Below are 21,277 nucleotides of genomic sequence, written 5' to 3'. Positions count from 1 at the left end.
AGGAGACAGCCTGTCAACATTGGTCTCTGGCTGGTGATATCTTACAGTCTGCCACAAATGTATCACATTGTTGACTGAGCCACAGGGCAAGAGTTTTTAATGCTTTTTTTATGGTTGAGTTCATGTTAAACTTAGTGGCATCTTTTCAGATTATATTTAGTCATCCAAAAATGTTTATAACAAGTGAAGCATCAATTAGTATTTCTCATACTACAAAGAGAAATAAGCAACATGCCAGCTAAGAGTAGCTTCCATTTTATCTCAGCAGTTGAAATTCAAGAGAGAAAATTCCGCGCACTGGTGGTATTTATAGAAATAAATAAAATCCTTAAAGGTGTTTATAGCTGTATAAACAAATCTTTACACAGATCTTCAAGAAGCTTTTAAAATTGAGTTTGTTAAATGGAATTTTCTTTGCATATAGACCTTCAAGAGAAATAAAGAAAGATGCACACCAAGGCTTTGATTGACACATTTATATTGCTTTCATTTTTAATTTTTCTAATTTGCAAGGATGATCAATCTAGCATTGAAAGAAAAACAACATCCTTATAGTTCCCAAGATGATATTTATGTATACACATTTTATTCCAAATGTAGAAATCTACATATTCTTTGAATGTGTAGACTTTGTTTTAGAAAACAAAATGCTAGGTTCAGGAACATATACTGTACAGTACTGTAGCAGTTGGTTGTAAGAAATCAAAAAGCTGGAAATGGTAACAAAAAGAATTCAACTGAAAAATAGATACTGTATATAGTGTACATACAGTATATAATACATATCTAAATAATACAAAAATCATGATATCCATCTATTTTAGCCAGCCACTTATGGTAATGGCCAAAGCATGTTAATGCCTACCCTATATGCACAGGCTATAAAGTAGGACAGGGAACACACAAATGCTCTGGATGGGATGCCAGTAATAATAATAATGGAACAAATAATAGGTTTATTCCATGCTGAAAAGAGAAGAATGAAAACACAACCTTTCGGCTGTGGAGCCTTCTTCGGGTGTGAAGATATATAATATAATATCTTATAATACTTATAATAATACCTTTCAAAAGATTTTTTAAAAGACAATTATTTCTATTACTACTATAAGCATTAGTGGTAGTTTTTGGGAAGTGAAGTAGTGACACATGTAATTCATAAAGTTGGTCATCTTGAGTAGGTTAAAAAAAAGTTCATCCATCCCCTAAATTATCACAGAGAGTAGAAAAATTAACAAACATCACTTAAGCTTAATGCCAGAAAGGAATAGCAAACGTGGCACTGTCAATTTTGCATTACAGAAAGCAATACATTTTGGTGACAAAATTCAAAATAGCCTTCTTTGACAGAACAAAATACTTAAAACAACAACATAATTCAATGTGATGACAAACTGTAAGACCTTACTTTGTGAAGTCTAGACTTTTAACATTAAAAATGCACTGGGATCAACATACTAAATTGCATGTGAAAATAATTTTTAACAAGATGAGGTACTATCTAATATATGTAAAAGGTGGATATTATTCACTTCCCATAGTTCCACTATAACTTCTCATTGTGACAAATGTCTTTAGATCATGCAACATACTCCAGTACCTCTGCAGTTTTCTAAACTTCTGACACCCTTTCTTGTTTTTTTGACTCAGTACAGGACATATATACTTTATGTTATTGCAGTCATGCAGCATGCTTTTCTCTGTGGAAATGCAACACATAAGGGCTAGTTTATTTCACGTCAGACGTAAAACTGATTGACGGTTTGCCTACATAGTTCCACAAATGTGGCGTACAGAGGCAATAAATCTTGCACCTGTTGTCTTTTTCTCAGGCAGCCACAGACGGATTCAATAGCTGGACCCAAAAGCCTTGTATACAATCCATCACTGTTATGCACTTGAAACTACAGCAATGTTTCTGTCTTCAAAATGTAACTTTTACAGATCAAATTTGTGTTTAACTTTGAGCTAACTTAATACTCTGTCATTTAAAAAGCAAAGTTTGCAAGGTTGCCAGATACTTTTGAAAGGGCTTTAAGTATTAAAGTAATAGCACTTTAAACTGAAATGTTCATTAGTACAGTACGTCAGTTAGAAGTAGTACAGTAGGTTAAGCTTACACAGTACCTTTTCATAATAGCACCATTTGTTTCTGAATTCAGTGTGTTATTACAGTGATGTTCTACTGGATGTTATCCTGGATGTCTGCTGTCCTCCACCTTTTATACTGTACAGTCGCTAACTTAAAATTCTCAATGAGAATAGTGTAGTCAACCAGGATACAGAGGTAATGTAGATAAATTATGAGAATAACTGACTCAAATCCAGTCATTAAGAATTCAGGATGGAATGAAAATCGGAAGACACCAGAGTGAATATCAGTGTTCGACTGTCTGTTCACTCTCAACTTCCTTTAACGTAATGGTCATGTGTATTAGTTCTTCTGATACTAAAAACAATGCATATTATACAAGAAGATGTAGGTTTACAAAACAAGATTCATGTAATGTTTCACTCCACCATTGCTCTTTTATACACTTTTCCTCCTTTGTACAAGATGTTTATAAGACGGAAGATGGTTTTTCAATTGAAACCAGACGTTTTTCTCCTCTCTCGCTGCTACTGCACTTCCCTCTCCCTCAAGTTAGTGACATGCTCAGGAAGTTAGAACTTCACAGGGCACAAGCATGTGGCATCATACTGTATACGCCTTCACTCTGACACTTCTTTAAAGCCCATACATGACATCACTGAAGAGAAAAAATAAAGCTCCCACCTCACAAGGATGAGAGAACTGTTGAGGATGGAGTAGAAGGAAAAAGAAATTCTTGAGAAGGGTGCTCAGTGGTGGAGCAGCTCTTGATCAAAATTAATTGCTTTGGTGCAATATGAACCACATCATAAATACCGTGTAGAAGTCCAGGGAGTAGGGAGGCATTTACAGCTCTATATGCACTGCATCATTTAACTGTGGGTAAAACACACTGTGACAGAAGCTCTCTTCATTAATAATTTACTCGGCAGTATATGCTGAGCTTTGCCAATAATGCCAGGGGAGCAGCCACGTTCCCAGTTTTAATGACACGAGAGGGGAGGGCTTGGAGTGGCCCCTTTGCATCAGCATTCATGGCACATCTGGAAATGTCAGTGGATGATGATATCAAGGACTGAGCTGACAGGACAAAGGGGAGAAGAAAGTGGTGTAACTCCTCTTTTTATTATGTACAGCGGACGACACGAGGAAGGGTAGTTTTTCATTTATTCAATTAGTCACGGCAAACGATCTGCTATTGGCTGGGAAAGTATAGTGACTGGAGAACTTTTCTTTACAGGTATGCCTTACTCATTTTTGGGGGGATTTGAAAGAACACAGAGAGAGAGAGAGAGAGAGAGATTGTCCATTGCTCAAGGAAATATCAGCCAGCTCAGCGATAACCTTGACATAGTCCATTCACCAACAGACCAGCTTAGTGAAGGAGGAGTTGTGCTGTTAGAGGTACCTGCAAATACCCAGAAACCATGTTGAATACCTAAGATGCTGCTGTAAGTGTTGTGTGCCTTTTAACACATTGCCCACCCTTCCTTTGTGTCACCTTCTGCCAAATACAGTACATTGTAGATTTCATTTCATTGTAGAACTGCCACCGTTTTATCCTGCATTTACCCTTAGTCTGCATAGACGAAAGAGGACCAGAGTGGTGTGTACACACGCACACACAAGTGCCTTAAGACATGTACTGTACTGTCCATGTACAAACTCAGGGAAAAAAAACAGAGATAAAGTACCATACTGTACCTACAGTAAGACAAAACCACCACCTGCTGATATAAGCCACTCGCTCGGGTCTCTAGTAAGCCACTGGAATCACTGTGCTGCCATCTTACTTTACAACTCCTAACATTTCCCAAGGAGCTCTGCCTGTTTTCAGCTGCAATTTGGGAATTCCTACACAGGGTGGATTCACTTTGCTGATCTCCGGGCTTGTGTAATCCAAGCTGCACTGTGGGTAAAAGCTTTTAGAAATTGCTATTTGGGTGTCCCAGCCAAAGAATAACACATTCATTTAAAATCTTTAAGCAGGATGATACATATTCAAATATAGATATCTACAAAGCATATGACAGATTGATAAGCTGTGTTTAGGGTTTATAGTGTTATGTTTTTTCTCTCAAATTTCAAAAGGGAATTGCCTCCTAACATATTACCCTGGGAAAAGGTAAAGAAAAGAACAAGTCATCAGTTGAGTCTTCTGATACTGCCTCAGATGCCATATAATAAGGAAAATATAAAAACAGCTTAATGAATCACCTATTCTTTTAAAATATTTTCAAGGTTTTTGACTTATTTTGTCCATAAACATATTCAAAGTCATGTACTGCTAACCATTCTTTGCACAAGTCTATTTCCAATGTCAAGATCTGGTATTCTGAGGGACATTTAAATAATTTATATATCTCTTTGTCATGAAATAGCCTACTCCCTAACATGTGGGATATCCATGGTCCATCTTTCCTTAAAACCTTCATAGGTATATTTCTCTCTGATTTGGTACAATACTTCCAAAAAACTATAACAGAATCTGTGATAGAAAGTCTTTAAAATAAAGAAATCTGCTTGCAGTGAACTGGTTTGAAATGCTGTAGTTTAAAAACTGACCACAAAAGAAAAATTAATTGAAGGTTACAGAGTGAAAAATAAAATGAGGTACAGTATCATTCATCAGAGAATTACTCCATCTCCTGCTTTGAATCTTTCACTCCAGCACCAATAGCGTGAAAAAATCAAGGTGTGTGCCATTGCCTTGCTGCTAAATTTAACGAATGCTATTATTACATGTTATAAAAAACTTCTATAAGGTCTGAACACACAAATATAATTGTTCTAAGTCTGATTGCCCTTTAAATTCTTTCCCACCTTCTAACCTCTGAAGGAAACTAAGGATGATGAAAACAAGATCAAGCCTTGCGAATAAATAAATACATACATAAACGTCTGTTGCAATCCTGTCGCGTTTCATAACTTTCACGTGTGTTTTGTTTATGGTAACTCATTACTCTTTTTGATATTAAATCCTTATGTGTAGAGACATGCCCATAATGTATTAGCTGGCCCTGGCTCCAGCTTCATCTGGCTGAGGCCAGACCCCAAAATGTCTGGAATGTGACAAGATAGCATTAGCCTGCCAACTTCATTCTGCGAACAAATTTATTTTCTCCTCTTAGACGGATGATAAAAATGTCACGGCATGATGCTTTAGCAGGCCCAAGAGCTGCCCACCTACAGCTGCGGGGCTAGAGTTGGACACTGAGCCAAGAACGCCATAAGGAAAACAGGCGGTAACCTCCGCCACCTCTGCTCTATCTGCACTGCTCATTCTCCTGCTAAATGATGCAATGTGACCCCCTCAGGGAGTCCAAGTCTGATCTTGTTTTTTTTTTTTATTTCCTTTCTCCCCTCAACTAAAGCAGGACGAATCTCCTGAATTTTTCATGAAACTGATAATATCATTGTACACAAGATAATGGCATTCAAACACATCCATCTGCTTGTTAGCTTTGACTACATCTATGGCAAATCTTCTGAAATTATATACACACAAAACTGATTTGCTTTTATTGCAAACTAAAATATGCTCAGTTAAAAAAGAGAGAGAGAAAGAAACAACAACAACAACAAAACACCATTATTACTCCACTTATGAGAGATAAGAGTGATTGAGTCAGTGGTGTGGTGTGCAGTGTGGAGGGGGGAAGGGAATTTTGGGGGTGATCTGAGTAGCATTCACTATACGGAATTCTTTCACTTTGAAACAAAATGAGTAATGTTGGAGTATCATTTTTTTTCCAGAGAAATTGCCACAGACTAATAAAGACCTGCCAGCACATAAAAGATCTATCCTTGTATTAAACTACTTACTGTTCAGAGCATCTTCCTTTTATTGCTGTTTCTTGTAGTTGAACACCTATACACAGAGCAGTAAACTGTTGTCTATAAGCAATACTTCCAGCTTCTACATAAAAATAGTGCTTGGAGAAACTAACAGAGAGCACTCTGGAAGTGAGCTTAAAAGTTTAGAAGTGGGAGATAAGAGTGACATCCAATGAGAAATTTATTAAATCTTCAGGAGAGCAGTCTGTCTAGGCTGATGTGTTACAGAGCAGTAAACAGGCTTTTTGTCATGTTTTTACACAGATAAATGAAGTGAACCCTTTAATTAACTGAACGAATGTTGTGCTAGTTTGCTCTGATTAAATTTCTATTTTTGGCTGCACCTTGATTCTCAGAGCAAGTGCTTTTATTTGAGAAAGTTTAGCAAAATCATTAATGCATTTGTACAGAGATAAAATAGGATTCGGTATCATGTATGTTAAGGGAAAAACTCAACTAGTAGTGTGCACGTCAGGTGTAACAAACTAAGGACCTAGTGGAGGTAAAACTCTGAAAGAATGAAAGCCACTTCACTTTGACAGCTGTTTTGAGCTTAAGTGCTGTAAGTTATTGTGGTCTCAGGTGCACTAATAATGAACAGAGGTCCAGATCCCAAAATAAATACAGCCATAATTGGCACATTATTCCTAAGTGACATGTAACAAAGGCTGCAAGGTTAAAGAATGTGAAGAGTGGGTTCATTAGACTGGAGGTACGGTATAGAGGACACTCTTTGGAGGTTAAGGTTGAGGTGCATTCTGAAACAGTGAAGGTGGAGAGAGACAACCTTGAAAGTAGTGCATTGTTCACACCTGTTCAGCATTTGGTGATACAAAAATACCCTACCATAAGTAATAAAGATCAGAGCTATTGGCTGCTTTGGTACTTCTGAGTAAGTCGGCTTACTTTTGCTAGAGAAGGTTGGTACTGATCACAAAGGAAGAACAAAATCATCATGACAAATATGTAATTGTAGCTGTGTTTAGAATTACCTCTGTTTCATAAGCTGCTACTCATGACTTCACAGGGATGTTTTAATTAACTGTACCCTTCACATTTTGTTTGAATGTTTCCTCATATATGAAAAGCATACATTTAACATTCCATTGTTATTTATTCATTGAAGAATGGACTCGATGAATTTTGTTATTTACAATTTTACATTATAATCTTTATTAGGTTTTAAAATATTATATTATGTGCTCCCAGTTACATTTCCATATTATTGGACTCAGAAATAATTATGTGAAATTTAAATGACTACAATAAAAAAGCCTCAGAAATCCAGCATAAACAGGAACCCCAAATAGAAACACTGAACAAAGAAAGTGTCTGTGTGAAGTCAAAAAATGACAGCTATTGCTGAATCCCAAACTGCCTGGATCCTTGGTCCTTCCTGTGCAGGAAAATAAATGCGGATTACTATGGGAAAGCAGTATCCAGCCTCGCAATCAGAATTAGACTGACAGACATTGCTGAAAACCAAAGCCAAGATCAAGGGGAGAAATTAATTCTGAAGTCTGCTTTGAAATTCAAGACTAAAAAGATCTGACATTCCCCTATCGGTAGACACTTTAAGGCTGGGACAGAAAGAAGAAAACCTGTTTGTACAGAGAAAGGTTTGTTGGCCCTAGGCCAAGACAGAAATTCTGTCAAACCTGACGCCTTGACAGTGCTTTGAAACTTTGGAGTAATCCAATAATACAATTAGATACTTCCCTTAAACGACTGAAAAGAAAAGAAGTAGTGCACCATGAAATGCCTTTATTTAGAATACATTTTCTTTCTGTACTTTTAATTCTGTATAAATTGCAGTACTAGCAATTCATAATACATTTCCCAGAACATATAAATATTTTTGTAAAACGCCAAGATGATAGAAAAACCCGTTGAAATAATCTCAAAAGCCCGTCTATTTTCAGATCTCCTACACCCACCTAAATGCCCTTGGCCTTCTGACGTAAGAGTTGAGAACGAACAAAATTCTTACACAGCTGAGTGACCACTACCAACATGGAGGGCCGAACATTACAATCCAAATGATAAGCACCAACTGTCCTGTTTCAGCCTCGAACATTTAATGTTATTTAAAAGAAAAATAACATCGTGTGACAGTTCAACATTGATTGATAAGGCTGCCAAATGCAAAGAGATAAATAAGCAGGTGATGGATAAACAGTGCTTCGAGTAAAGACATTACACCACATGCATAAAACGGCGCCAGCCACCTAGGAACTGTGGGTGGCCGGAGGTTAGCCATTTCATGCCCACTCAGTAATGCAGGCTTAATCGCTTCCAATATTTTCTGTTAAAAAGGACGCTTAATGAGCCAGTTTCACAAGCCCAGAGAAACTGATTATTATCTGTGAGTTCCTACAGAGTTGGTTGTTGTCCAAGATTCATTTCCATTTATGCTCTAACACCTTGTCACCATTAGATGGCAATATCGGCTTTTTCTGAAGACCGGTCCTGAGCCTGTGCTTGATTGCTATGCTCTGTGCAAATGGCTGTATACAGAAATATGTTTTTTTTCTCCTGCATATTTCCCTCTGATATCAATATCAGATGATACTTTTGTTCCTACATGTGCCTGTAAGGCAGAATACAAAACCAAGAGCCAAGGGATGGGAATTTGTGTGTATAGACTAGAATTTTCCTGTTTTTGTTTTCACTTCTTAATTAACACACACATAATGTACTGTATATACAGTAATAATTTAAACAAAAATGGGAAATATATATAGTATTGTCACTGTAGCTTCAGACCTAAGACATTGGCTGAAAAGGTAGCTAAGAGACTGCAGTCTTTCGTTGTTTTTTAAACATTTATGTTCATACACTGGAATATTTTTAAATGTTATTTCAGTAGTAAAAAATATTATTAATACTTTGTATTAATACAAAAGTAAAGTAAAAGAAAATTTCAGTAGAGACATTTGGAAAACCATAAAAGTCTTTTAAAACTGGTAATACAGTGGGATTTACTGTACTAATATGAAAGAATGGGTAGGTCCACAATAATTTGCTTTAACACAGTAAACCACATGAGATTCAATCTGACAGCTTTAATAATTATATATCATATTCATCCAAGAAAATTTTTATTCAACCAGTATAAGAATTTAACCTTTCTATTAAATTAAAAACATTTCTATAGGATTGTCTTTGGACGATTAAAAGTGGTAATCATGTGACTAGAGACTTCCCAGTTTTGAAACAAGGGATTCTCAAGACAATAATGTTGTTGTTTAGTGTTCAACCTTTTTGAGTTCCAGTATACAGGTCAGAAGCACAGGGAAAGTGTTTGGTGCAAATGAATTTGTTCAGTTTTGGCTTAGCATACAATCCTTCAACGCTGCCAAACCACTTACATGGGTTCATAAGAAGAATCAAAACAAATCACATTTTTACCTGAAAAATGAAAACCTTATAGTAGTAGTTTAGTATCTTCTTAAATTTAATTTCATTTTTTAATTCTCACTGTTTTTGAGATAGAAATATATTTTAATTTGTTTCTTGTCTCTTTTCCTGTACTGAAACCTGTTTTATTAAATTAAATAAATAATGATGGCTTATGCAAAAGTCAGTGTTGAGGGAAAAGTAGGTACAAAATGTTGTGCTAATGCCAATATTTCTGTGTAATTCACTTAGTGAAGATTTGAAATGCAGCCCTCAACCATGAACTGATTATTTTAAAATGCATTTTTTAAAAAAAAGAATATCTTTATCTGGGGTTCATGCTATATTTTTGTATCAATTATTGATACTATTGTACAATACCTGCATAAATGAATACTAATTGGGTAAAAGTTAAAACTACTGTTTTACAAAACTTTTAGTTTAGTTTCTAACCCCGTTTTAAAAAAACTAATTATATTAATTAACTTAAAAAGACACTAAAATAACAGACAGCATGTAGCCTTTGTAGTATATAATTAACTATGTGACAGTTATCATTTACAATCAGAAGTGCTAAATGGTATGAGAACACCAGCTAAATACTGTTTTAGGATAACTATTCATTTACTACAATAGACACAAAGTAAACAGTAAATATTGTCCTTTTCTGCCTGGCTTTTTTTTATAAAGCAAATCTGCACATGTAACTATTTTTACAGTTGAGATCAGGGGCTCTCAGCTGACCAGTGAAAATTATTATTTGAAATAGACCAAAATTCCAATATTAATGAAACTTTCAGTTCTGTTTGCAATATACTTTAAATGACATTTAAATGAAATGCACACATGTTAAAATGCAGACATTACACTATTCTGTTTGATATTTCTTACAGTGTATTTCTAAACTCACAAACAGTGATTGCATTGGGCTCATGAATATTTATTGATCAATACCTTATATTTTTAGTATTATTATGGTGATACTTCCACTGTAGTGTAAGACCTACTAATAGTATACTACCATAACCATTATTAATAAAGAAATTATTATAATTATACTGCCTTCAAAACCCTCACATAATGTATATACAGCAATGGCTTTTTGTGTTACATCGTTTTTATTGAAGCCTGAAATGTCTTCAGTGATTTTAACTTAACACTAAGTTATTTTTTTCTATCTAGGTCACTTTGATCAAGCAAATTCCAATGGTGATGAAAATGAATATAACAGTCATTAGAATTTATACTATAGCAATAGTACATATATTATTAATAGAATAGACAACTTGCAGCAGCACATTTGCAACTGAAACACAGAGGACTAGTTCTACATAAAAGAAGATATTAAAGTTTTTGTGGATGATGTTAAGCTACTGTATGTTTGGAAACCGGATGTCCTTAAGGTACATTTACATTTACATTCTTATCGATCACTGTCATGATCAATATCGGACTTTCCAAAAAATTCTCAGTGAGCCATTTCCTATAAAACACATCTAAGTGAGTGCAGTTAGACTATTTAGGGATAGAACAGTGAATTCCACTGACTTTAAATGTCCGAATTAAAAGAATGTTTTGACTCTAATCCTTCTCTTCAGCATAAGAGACATACAGTATAACAGAAGTACAACACTGTAAAAATAAAAATGTCAGTGTTGGAAAGAGCTTTTAATCTAAAATGTACTGTATAAAGCAGCATTTACCAAAGCAAACTGACAAAGTGAAAATCATAATTATTTTGTGGAAAGTTTACCTTTGAGCAACTAAACCTCAAAAGGTCCCTATTGAAGACAAAACTGAAAGTGGTGTGAGTGCCCTTTAATTACATTACGGGCACAAAATACTTCCCCAGTTTTTTGGCACCTTTTACGAGAAAATAAATATAAAATTGGTGATTGTGGGAAGAAAAAACATACTAAGGAAAGTATGAGGTGCTGCAAGTGAAAGAAGTTTATTCAACTGTTATGAATGTTATAATAATTCATGCAACACTTACGATACAGTTCCAGGAATTATATATTCAAAAATGTTTATTGTATTAGAGGAAGCTGTACTGTAGTTGTCATTGAGAGTTATTTAAATCTAAAGGGTTCTTAAGAACAAACAAAAACTCTTTTTTATAGAATGTTAAAGCTTGATGAGTCAAGGGTTAAGGTTCAGAATCATGAAGATTCTTCCAGTCCTAATTGTGAAATATTTATGGGGCTTAACAATGCCCCTTGGTGTAATTTAATCCACAGTTGTAGCTATAACCTTGCCAGTAGATTCTTATTCATGTGTTAAAGCAACAACACATTTTAGAAAAATGCTAAAGAGCTGTACAAGTGAATTAAGAACAGAAATATTAAAGAGCTGAGTAAGAAGGGGAATGCATGGCATTAGCAAAAGCCAAGAGAATGGGAAACCTACAGATTAAAAGAAAATTTTATGTAAAAGTCATTGAAAGTCTGTAGCTTCCACAGAAGAAATATTTAAGTGACTAAGCTTGATGCTCACATCAAGGAAGAGTATTGGGAGGTACTGTAGAAGCCAAACTATTTAAGGCCCAAAGAGTTTTCTCATTTTTTCTTGCAATAGTGTAAAATGGTTTCTTCCCCCTGCTCAGGATAGGGAGTCCTAATATTAAAGCAAGTAGAAACTAATGTTTTTTTGACTGGTTGCAGAGATTCTTCTGACCCTGAGGCATAGAGCCCAGTGGGGTTCAGCAGAGCCCAACAGTCTGTCAAAATCAGAAAGCCTTATTTACAACTAAACTGTATTTTAACCAAATGGGTAATGTTCCAAAGAAGCTTGAGACACCCTTGGCTTGGTATTCCAAAGATATCGCTTGTCCTTCTTGTTCATACAAATACACTTATTTTTAAGTATTAATTAGAAATAATGGATTGATGCTATAAAATAATGGGAATTTAAATTGAAAAGCTTTATCTGAGTGTTTCCAATCTTAAGTGCCAAACAGGAAAAAAAATAGAATTGTAAGGCAAATATGATAGGATGGTTAATCACCACTTTGCCCTGCTAATTTCAAGCCCCTGTGGTAACAGAACATGTTTTATTCAACAATTTATTAGATCCCCATCAATCCTGGCACTTATCACTAAAAGCAACATCACAGGCAAAAATGTATGACATTGCCTTGAAACGAATTCAGCACTGCCAAATGTTAATGCTCCTGCTAAGAATGAAGGCTGAATAAGTAAACATTTTCCATAAACCTTTGCGATCAAAACAAAACAAGGTTTTGTGTCTTTTAGCTCAGCACATATCTACAGGAATGCGCTTGGAATAAAATATGCAGTCTCTATATTAATGATTCCACATGCTGTGAACAAGGAATTGTGTGAGTACATGTTGGCCATATGGAAAAGACAATGAAGTATAGTAATTAAAACTGAACAAAGAAAGAACTGCAGTGCAGTAATTAGAACACTGATTAATCAGCTGATAATTTTATCTTGATTAATGCTACTGATTTTCTCTTCTTATTGACCTAGGCTAGTCAGGTTTAGTCCAATTAAATTTAAATTATGCTTCTTATAAATTCCTGTCAGAATTTGATGCTGTAAGCTATATTTAAAAATTGTTAACCATTTATAGGACAAAGCTATTTATATCATTTATTTTTGGAAATATATGGACTGTATACTGTATATTCACACTGTACATAGAGATGTACAGTATACATATGGTATGGTAATATACATCAAATGCAAATGTGAGTATGTACCAGTACCGTTTTTCTTATCCCTTAGCAATAGGTAAAGTTTCATTTTTCTGAAATGTTTTCCTATAACGGTTATGTAATATTTTACAGAAATAGATAAAAAATGGTGGAAAGCAATCAGGAACGTTAATGTGCAATGAATTTTCTGTGTAGTAAATACCAGCAACCTCAGGATCATTTGTGTAACCTGCTTTGTCAACACATAACATGTAACTAGAATACAACCTCAGCGTAAATGTTCTTTTAAAACAAATTTATAACAAAATGTATTATTGTGCGTCTCAGTTACTAGTCAGACAAACAGATTTGTGATTTACAGCACACATTCTATAAATTGGCCACTGGTTTGTGTTCATTTGTGCATGCTAATTGAACTTTAAATGATAATGTAGGTATTTACAAAAGTAGTTCCTCAGATAATGCCTTTTGTTTAGATTTGATAATAGGTGATTTGCTTATATGCCAGTCCTATAAATAGTACAACCTCCATGAGCCTGTTCAAAAGCCAACCTTGATATTGCTCTGTGGAGAAGTATCTACCCACACATCTTCCCTGTCTTGAGATTCAATTTGGAAACAATTCTGTAAAATAAAGAAAAAAAGTGGTTTGAATCATTTTACATATTCTAGTCAATGAACAAGGTATTATAACATATTGTTGGTTAAAGCTGTCTGGAATAAAAGCTATGCATAAAGTACTCTAACATCTCCCAGTACAGATTTCCTTGCTCTATTGCTTTAACATTTTTTCATATTATCTCATCATCAAAGCCAAAACTAATCTCACAAATATTACACAATGACAGGTGCATTTATTCTGTCAATTAAATCAGATGGTTAAATCAAAATCTGCCCCAAATCGCACTTGTTTGTCTTATCCATATTGGCGTTCCTTGGCTGAAATTCAGATGTTTGGAATTCTTCCAGCTCCTACAGAGTCACTTTGCTGCAGTGTGCCAGCAAGTTTCCATGATCTTTAGTGGAGGGCACAGATGTTGTCTGTGTGGCCCAACAGGAGCACCCCATAGCCTGGTGTTAATTCCTTCAAATCTATTTAAAAGCAGGGTGACAGCTATGTTATAGATGAGGGAGATGAAAAGACAGGTGCTTATAGGCAATACAGTTGACTTGTACTGTAACAAAAAGAACTGCAGAAACAATTAAGCGTTAGTGTTCAGTTTGTAATGCTGTGTGAGCTGTCTAGTGCATTTTGAGCTTGCATATCTGCCAAAAAAGCTGGAATTGAGTATATCTCTAACAGCTTTGAGGTTGAAGGGGCGGCTCACCAGCATGGTTTTTCCCTGGTTAAAAACACATAGATGGTTCTATGAGTCATTGGGACATTAAATCCGTGGAGTTGCAATGGAGTGTGTGTTTCACTGATATTGTGAGAACAGATGTCCACAGAGAACTGAAGCATCTGTAAGAGGTTTTGTAGGCGAGAGTTTCAGAAAAAAACAGCCAAGTACCACTAGTTACTCTGATGGTAGTTGACCACAGAGAGTCAACAAAAACCAACAGGTACCATAGTCAGCTATCAAAATAGGCCTACAGCTACAGCGGGATGCTAACAATTATTGGAATGGAATTTAACAGGCTGGAATGGACTGAAATGAAAGAGACTGATACTGTATGTAATGATTGTAGGTTTCCCCTGAAAACAGAGTAATAAGATAAATCCCTTACTCAACTTGCAGGAACTCCCTGAAGTATAATCTATGCTACTGTATTTTCTTAAAACATATCTTAACAAAATATTACAGTAAACAATGAAATGCAGTGAGGCTCCAAGATTATATTTGATTCCTGCATTAACTAAAACTACATTGGTGCTGCAAATCAGATCATAACGTCTGTAAAGAATTCTTATCATTTTTTATTACACAAAAGTTTAACATTTACAGATTTATTTCTCAAACAAGCAACAAGATTTTTAATGAAATGAGTAAAAAGTTTAACTTGATATGAAAATATTTTTTTAAAAAAAACACATTTTGATTTTAAGAGTTTTTAGAAAAAGTTAAACATTTTTTAAATGGAAAAGTTATTTTCTGAACAATGTACTTTATTTAAAAAATGCTCTTATAGTTTTCCATTTCCATACCTCTCCAGCTGTTGAAACAAACCAAGATTTTCAGTTGTAATCAGCTTGACTACTATTTACAGTACCTTGGTGGCACACTAACGTGACCGTTAGCATTGCTAATTCGTACCACCAAATGGTGGTACTTCTGTTTGTGTTGGAAATTGCAATGTTCTCCCTGTGTTTGTGTGGATTGTTTTCAGGTGGTTCCTCCCAGTGACCCAACACATGCAGATTAGGTTTGATTAGTTATTTTAGATTGCACTGGAGGTCATAGTCCTGTCTCTGTTCACCAACCACACATAGCCTTATAAGACATCTACATACTGTAGGTATGAATACTACAGTATTAACTTTTGTGAAAGCATTTCTACTTGGGGTTTCACTCATTCATATCTCTGATATTATAAAGTGACTAGAAAAAAAAGGACAAAGGTAAAAGTTGTTATGGTACAAAAAAATAACTGTTTAGTGGACAGGAACAGAGAGTACGAATAAAGAGTGAATGCACAAATGGGGGTAGTGTACAGTAATTACTGGAGTACCCTAGGAATCTGTATTAGGACCACAGCTCTTTCTAATTTTTGTCAGTCATCTGGACTCTGGTGTACGATAGCTAACTAGTCAAGTTCACAGAAAATACAGTACCATGCAAATCAAATGGAATCAAATAATTACAAACCAATAAATCTTACTTCTATTATATTGGAAGGTCATTGCAATGATACTCTGAACTGAACTAGACGATGCTCTGTATGACAAGAAGGGTCTAGAGGACAGATCTTGCTTAACTACAGTAACTTGCAAGAGCAATAGTGCACATACTGCAAAAAGAGCATATGATAGGGTACTTATAGATTTTTATAAAGCTTTTCATAAAATTCCTCTTAAAAGATTAATTATCAAATAGCAAGAAGCAGGAATTCATGGAAATGCATCTATATTTAGAACTGGCTAATGGCTGGAAACAAAGACTGCAGACAAGGGGTGAATGTTCAAATTGGGATGATGTACAGTAGGAAGTGGAGTATCATGCGGGTTTATAGGATCGCTGCCTTTCCTGATTCATATTGATGATCTACAGTAGATTCTAGTATAGTTACTAAACTAGTCATGTTCGCACAGTAGACCAAAATAGGAGGATAAGCAAACACTGTTGAAACTGCATAGGAAATCCAAAAAGATTAAAGAGGTGGAAAAAAACGTGTTATTTAATAGCCATTACGCACAGGCGGCAGAAACATAAACTAAAAACATAGCATGGGAAACAATGTGCTTGATACATACTCTATCGTTCATCTTTTCGGCAATGTGGGAAAAAATGTAAAACCTTTTTATGCTCAGCTAAAGATGGCTATGAGGGGATATAAATGAATACATGAACCAGAGGACACAAATGAAGAGGAAGGACAAGTGCATGTAAAATAGAGAACAGGAAGCTCTTTTTTGCACAAAGGCTGTGGGATTCTGGAAAAAAAAACTGCCTGTTGTTGTGGGAGCCAAGAGCCCAGCTTTTTTCAAGAAACTTTGGATGAGATCCTTGGCACACTTACCTTCTAACAGCCAATCTAAAATGTCAAAATGACCTCCTCTTTTTAGTGACCTTTCCTATGGTTCCATGATTCACATTTAATATGACAAAATTCTAAGTGATTTTTTTATATTTTTTAATTAGCAGATAGAATCTACCACAATAAATGAATAAGTACTACATAAAAAGCAAACTGAATTCAGCTCATCAATTCTTCAATGTAAAATATCAAATCCCTGGGCAAAGAAAATCTTTTTTTAAATAACTGAAATATCCACACATTGTCCAGAGAACATGTTATTTTATAGCCTTTGATGTTATAATAACCAGCAGTGTGCTGTGTTAATGTAACAGGGATCAGGTGCAGAATTTGAGCAATAACAAGGACTGAATAATTATCACAGCCATATCTGTGTAACCAAAATCCCAAAGTATGCTCTATATATGGAGTCTTGCACTGCCTCTCCAGGATTTCCTGAAATGTTAAATCGCTGAACTGGGAGCACTTCCAGATTTAGTGCTGCCCAGTTAGAAAGAAATAGAGCTTAGAATCCTCTTGTGGCAGTTCTAATGTCTTTGTTAATTATGAGTTATGGGTAAACATTGCAGGCGCACAGAGGTCACGCCTGTCAGCAATAATACTTTTCAGGAAGAATTTATGTGATGGTCCTGTTTATTCTGCTATAAAAGGAAGTAACAGCAGGAATTAGTAATGGTCTGTTGTTGTTTGTCGTTTACTTATGTCACACAGTTTCTCTTTTCTGTTATCTTCCATTTGCTATTAAATAGCGTCTCCACACTATGCTTGTGCCAGTTCTCCTGTTCACTAAGCTGTTGCAAAGCTGCCCATTAGACCCACAGAGAGCAGAACCTAATCACATAGGTTTAGTGCCAAACCATTTTTAGGGCTGAATTGTGTGTTGTTTATGTCGTACTATGATGTGTTCCCTTTAGGCTGACATTTCAATGAATGGTTCCTGAGCTGAGATTATAAAAGTAGAACCTAAGACAGAAACATAAGTATAACTTGGTAAATAAGTAGATATAGAGTAAAATAAAACACCTCAAATTAGCTTTTCTTTAATTTGATTGTAGGAATGTATCTGTCCTGTAGACAGACCTATAGTAAGTCATCAATCAATTGCACACATTCTGCAATATTATCAATAATATTCTTAATATATGAACAATATATGTTTTATTATAGACTTTTTCAAAGGCTCCAGCTCCTCGTTTTTAGGAGGAATAGAATTCTCCAGTACTTAGCCAACTCTAAGAGCAGTTTTGTCAGAGTGAAGACAGTTTGTTCCATGAGCAGAGTGCCAGAAGGGTTAGACAAACCAAAGGACTCCTGAAGGACCTCTGGGGGGTGTTCTCATTGGAATACACAGGATTAAACAACTTAAGAAAAACTAAGGAATTCCCCAAAATAACAGTGTCTTTCTCAAACCATTCTGATACATCAAATGCTTAACCAAAAAAATAATAATAAAACACCAATGCTTCAGTTAACACCAAATGGCAATATTATAACCTGCTGTAAGTATAAAAGTACATTAAGGACAAAAACAAACAAGCACCTTCGTAAAGCCTTAGAGAATTGCAGATTTTATTTTATATTAATTTTTGTCTCAAAAAGGATTTCTTAATTTTATATATACACATTTGGAGATGCCTGGAAATGATATTAAGTTACTGCCAAATTTGCACTTGGCATAATTTGAGCTGTATAGAACTGCTTTGAGAATATGTTAAATCTGAATTACCTCAGAATAAATTAACGAGTGTTCAAAAAAGCATGTACAACTGTAAGTCTCTTGATTTTGCTTCACAGATATAGCCTAGACATATTTTAATACTCAGGAAAATCTGCCTATTACTATATTCTAATTAACAAGATGCATGTTACAAACATATTCAAAACATTACTGTACGTTGATCCTGTAATAACCTGCACAAAACATTTGTAACTAAATATTTTCAGTATTTTTTTAACAAAAGATGTCTTCGTAGAGATAACCTACAACCCTAATGATAACAGTAAAACATGACATTCACATTAGCAAAGAGCAAAGAGCATTTCCTCTATCAGTTAAACATTGGCTAAGTCCATTAGAAACACTTAATCAGCTGTTGAGAATGAGAGTTTATCCTGGATAAAATCAGTTGGCCACTGAAAGGCACAAGCTGACAAAGTGTGGGATCTAAAGCATAAATATTACCCTGAAGTGCCATTTTCACTTTGAGCCATGCTACCACCATATGCCTCACCGCCTTATTACCCCAAAACAGCGATCGCATTTCAAAAGCCAGAAGACTGGATTTTTTTTTAAATGACTGGCTGATCATCATGCACTTCATCATAGTGACCTACCTTTGCTCTCAACCAACCTCTCCACTTGCCAACAACCATGAAAGAGGTGCCAAGTTTTTAAATTAAGGAAAAATAAGTAAAATGAGTGACACAGCATAAATAATACAAAAGGATATTGCAAGTAATGTAGGAAAAATGTATTCAATATAAATTATGCATTACAGAGGTAGTTCAGTTTGTGACTTATATAGGTCTTATCAGAAAAATAATACATGATAGAACTTTGGTGCTTTGCAAATATTTACCATATTTTTGGATATTAAAAATGGACATCTCACATGGCAGGACATGGAGATATTAGGATATGGTTCTTTTGAATCCTCACACAGATCCTCCTAAATGAACCTGCCATGATGGTTACGTACTGAGTGAAATAAACTGGACTGCCAGGGGAGAAGAGCATTTCCTGATGCTTAACAACAACAAAAAAGAATCTATCCGAGGTTTCTGGGTAAACACCACAGGAAAAAGTTAGGAACTTTTAATGAATTTGCAAAAGCTGCAAAACTACACATACAGTATAAAAAATATGAGTTGAAATTGATCACCCATACACTTTTTAATGAATACCCATGACCTATCCATTTCTGTTTTATTACCTTCCAGACTGTACATTAGAGACTTAAGACTTACTTAAGTAAACAGAAATGTATCAGTCAATGTAAAAGAAGCTACGAGTTGTCCAAAAGCTGGAATAAATCTAGATAGTTAACCTTTTTGTTTCCAGCAAATTTAAGAGTGTCACATGTATATTTTCTTTATATTTAGAAAAGCCTGGTCAGCTCCTTCCCACCCCATTCCAGTAACTCTTCACACTGAGCTCTGCCACTTGGCTAGTGGATACAGCTGGCTATTGACATGACCCAGTCTCGCAACACTAATGTCTGGGCCACTGGGATCAGCTACAATCTGAAGTCCCTTTACTGGTGTTATCACTTGCAAGTCCCTCTGCATTAACTTAATAATACAGAGATTGTCATCAAATCACAAAAATATTAATTAATAAGGGTCTCCTCCATATTCATAATATGTAACATACTGCATATACTGTATAAAACAGAACAATATACCACCGACACTTGTTTCAGTCGAAATTTAGTTCCTGTAATGATGATCTTTTCATGAACTGGATTTGCCTTCTTAGTGAAGCTTTTTAAAAATTTACTTTTTTTTTTACCTTTCATGATTCTCTGTATATTATTATGTACTGTAATTTGTGAATAGTTCTTTAGTTTTTCTTGAACAGCGGTTCTGAGTGTTACAAAAACTACTTCCAAAATACATTATGTCATTGTAAGAGTTATTTAACACAACAGTTTTCATGATCAATTGAAAAGTTCAAATGATGCAATGAAATACATTTGAAATGTTTTCTTTAAGCAATCTAGAACACTTCAGGAACTCTCACAAATAATGTTTCGCAAGTACTTTTTTGGAGGGGGCAGTTATGTAATATCTATATTGTTCACTTCAAAGGCCGTTCTGTAATTAAAATGTCTGAAGCTTGAAATAACTGTCAATAGAATTACGGAAGTATTACAGCATATTCTTAGACTCAAAGCCAAGTACAAGCCAAGTAGTTGTTCCCACATGGTGCAGAACAAATCAAAAACAAACAGTAATATTACTAGGGTTTAAAATAAAACTTTGAAATTAATTGTTGCAGTTATTAAACACTTTCAATATGTAGGATGAATGTCAGATGCAGATTACACATTACAGTATATTATAACAGTGGTCACAAAAGAGTTTATCTGGATAACAATAATCAAAACACCGTTTTAAATCTTGTTTAGTATACTGCTATTGTAAGTTATCCAGTAGCTGTTTTGGGTCAACCTGTATATTTTGCATTGCAAACTGCAATATAAACAGATTTGCCTTATCATTCAAACAGATTTAGCATAAATTCACCAACTGAGTCATTCAGTGAAACAAACGTCACACTGAAATCAAGCCTACCTTTTGTACCATTTCCTACAGACTTTAATTTGAAAGATTTCACACAAAACTATTCATGGGATTTTTATTGCTTTGCCATTGTTCTTGCTTTTTAATCTATACCACTACCCAAATTAAGCACTCTATATCAGTCAGCAACAGCATGTATGGGTAGTGAGTTTCTCTATCTCACTAGCCTGTGTCATGTAGTGGGTGTGGGTGTTTTAACATGTTATGCATGGCACAGAATGAGTCATAAAAAATCCAGACAAAATGATCATTTTCGTCTCTCTAAT

General features: G+C 35.0%; 1 protein-coding gene across 1 annotated transcript in view; it reads left to right on the top strand.

Annotated features, from left to right (window-relative positions):
- Positions 1-21,277, top strand: part of vrk2 (VRK serine/threonine kinase 2) — a 74,682-nt gene that overhangs the window by 542 nt on the left and 52,863 nt on the right. The gene's annotated exons all lie outside the window — the stretch shown is intronic.

This window comes from Lepisosteus oculatus, chromosome 17 (genome assembly GCF_040954835.1).
Source record: "Lepisosteus oculatus isolate fLepOcu1 chromosome 17, fLepOcu1.hap2, whole genome shotgun sequence".
Taxonomy (NCBI): Eukaryota; Metazoa; Chordata; class Actinopteri; order Semionotiformes; family Lepisosteidae; genus Lepisosteus; species Lepisosteus oculatus.
The sequence above is the reverse complement of the archived record's forward strand: the minus strand, read 5'-3'. Positions and strand labels throughout refer to the sequence as shown.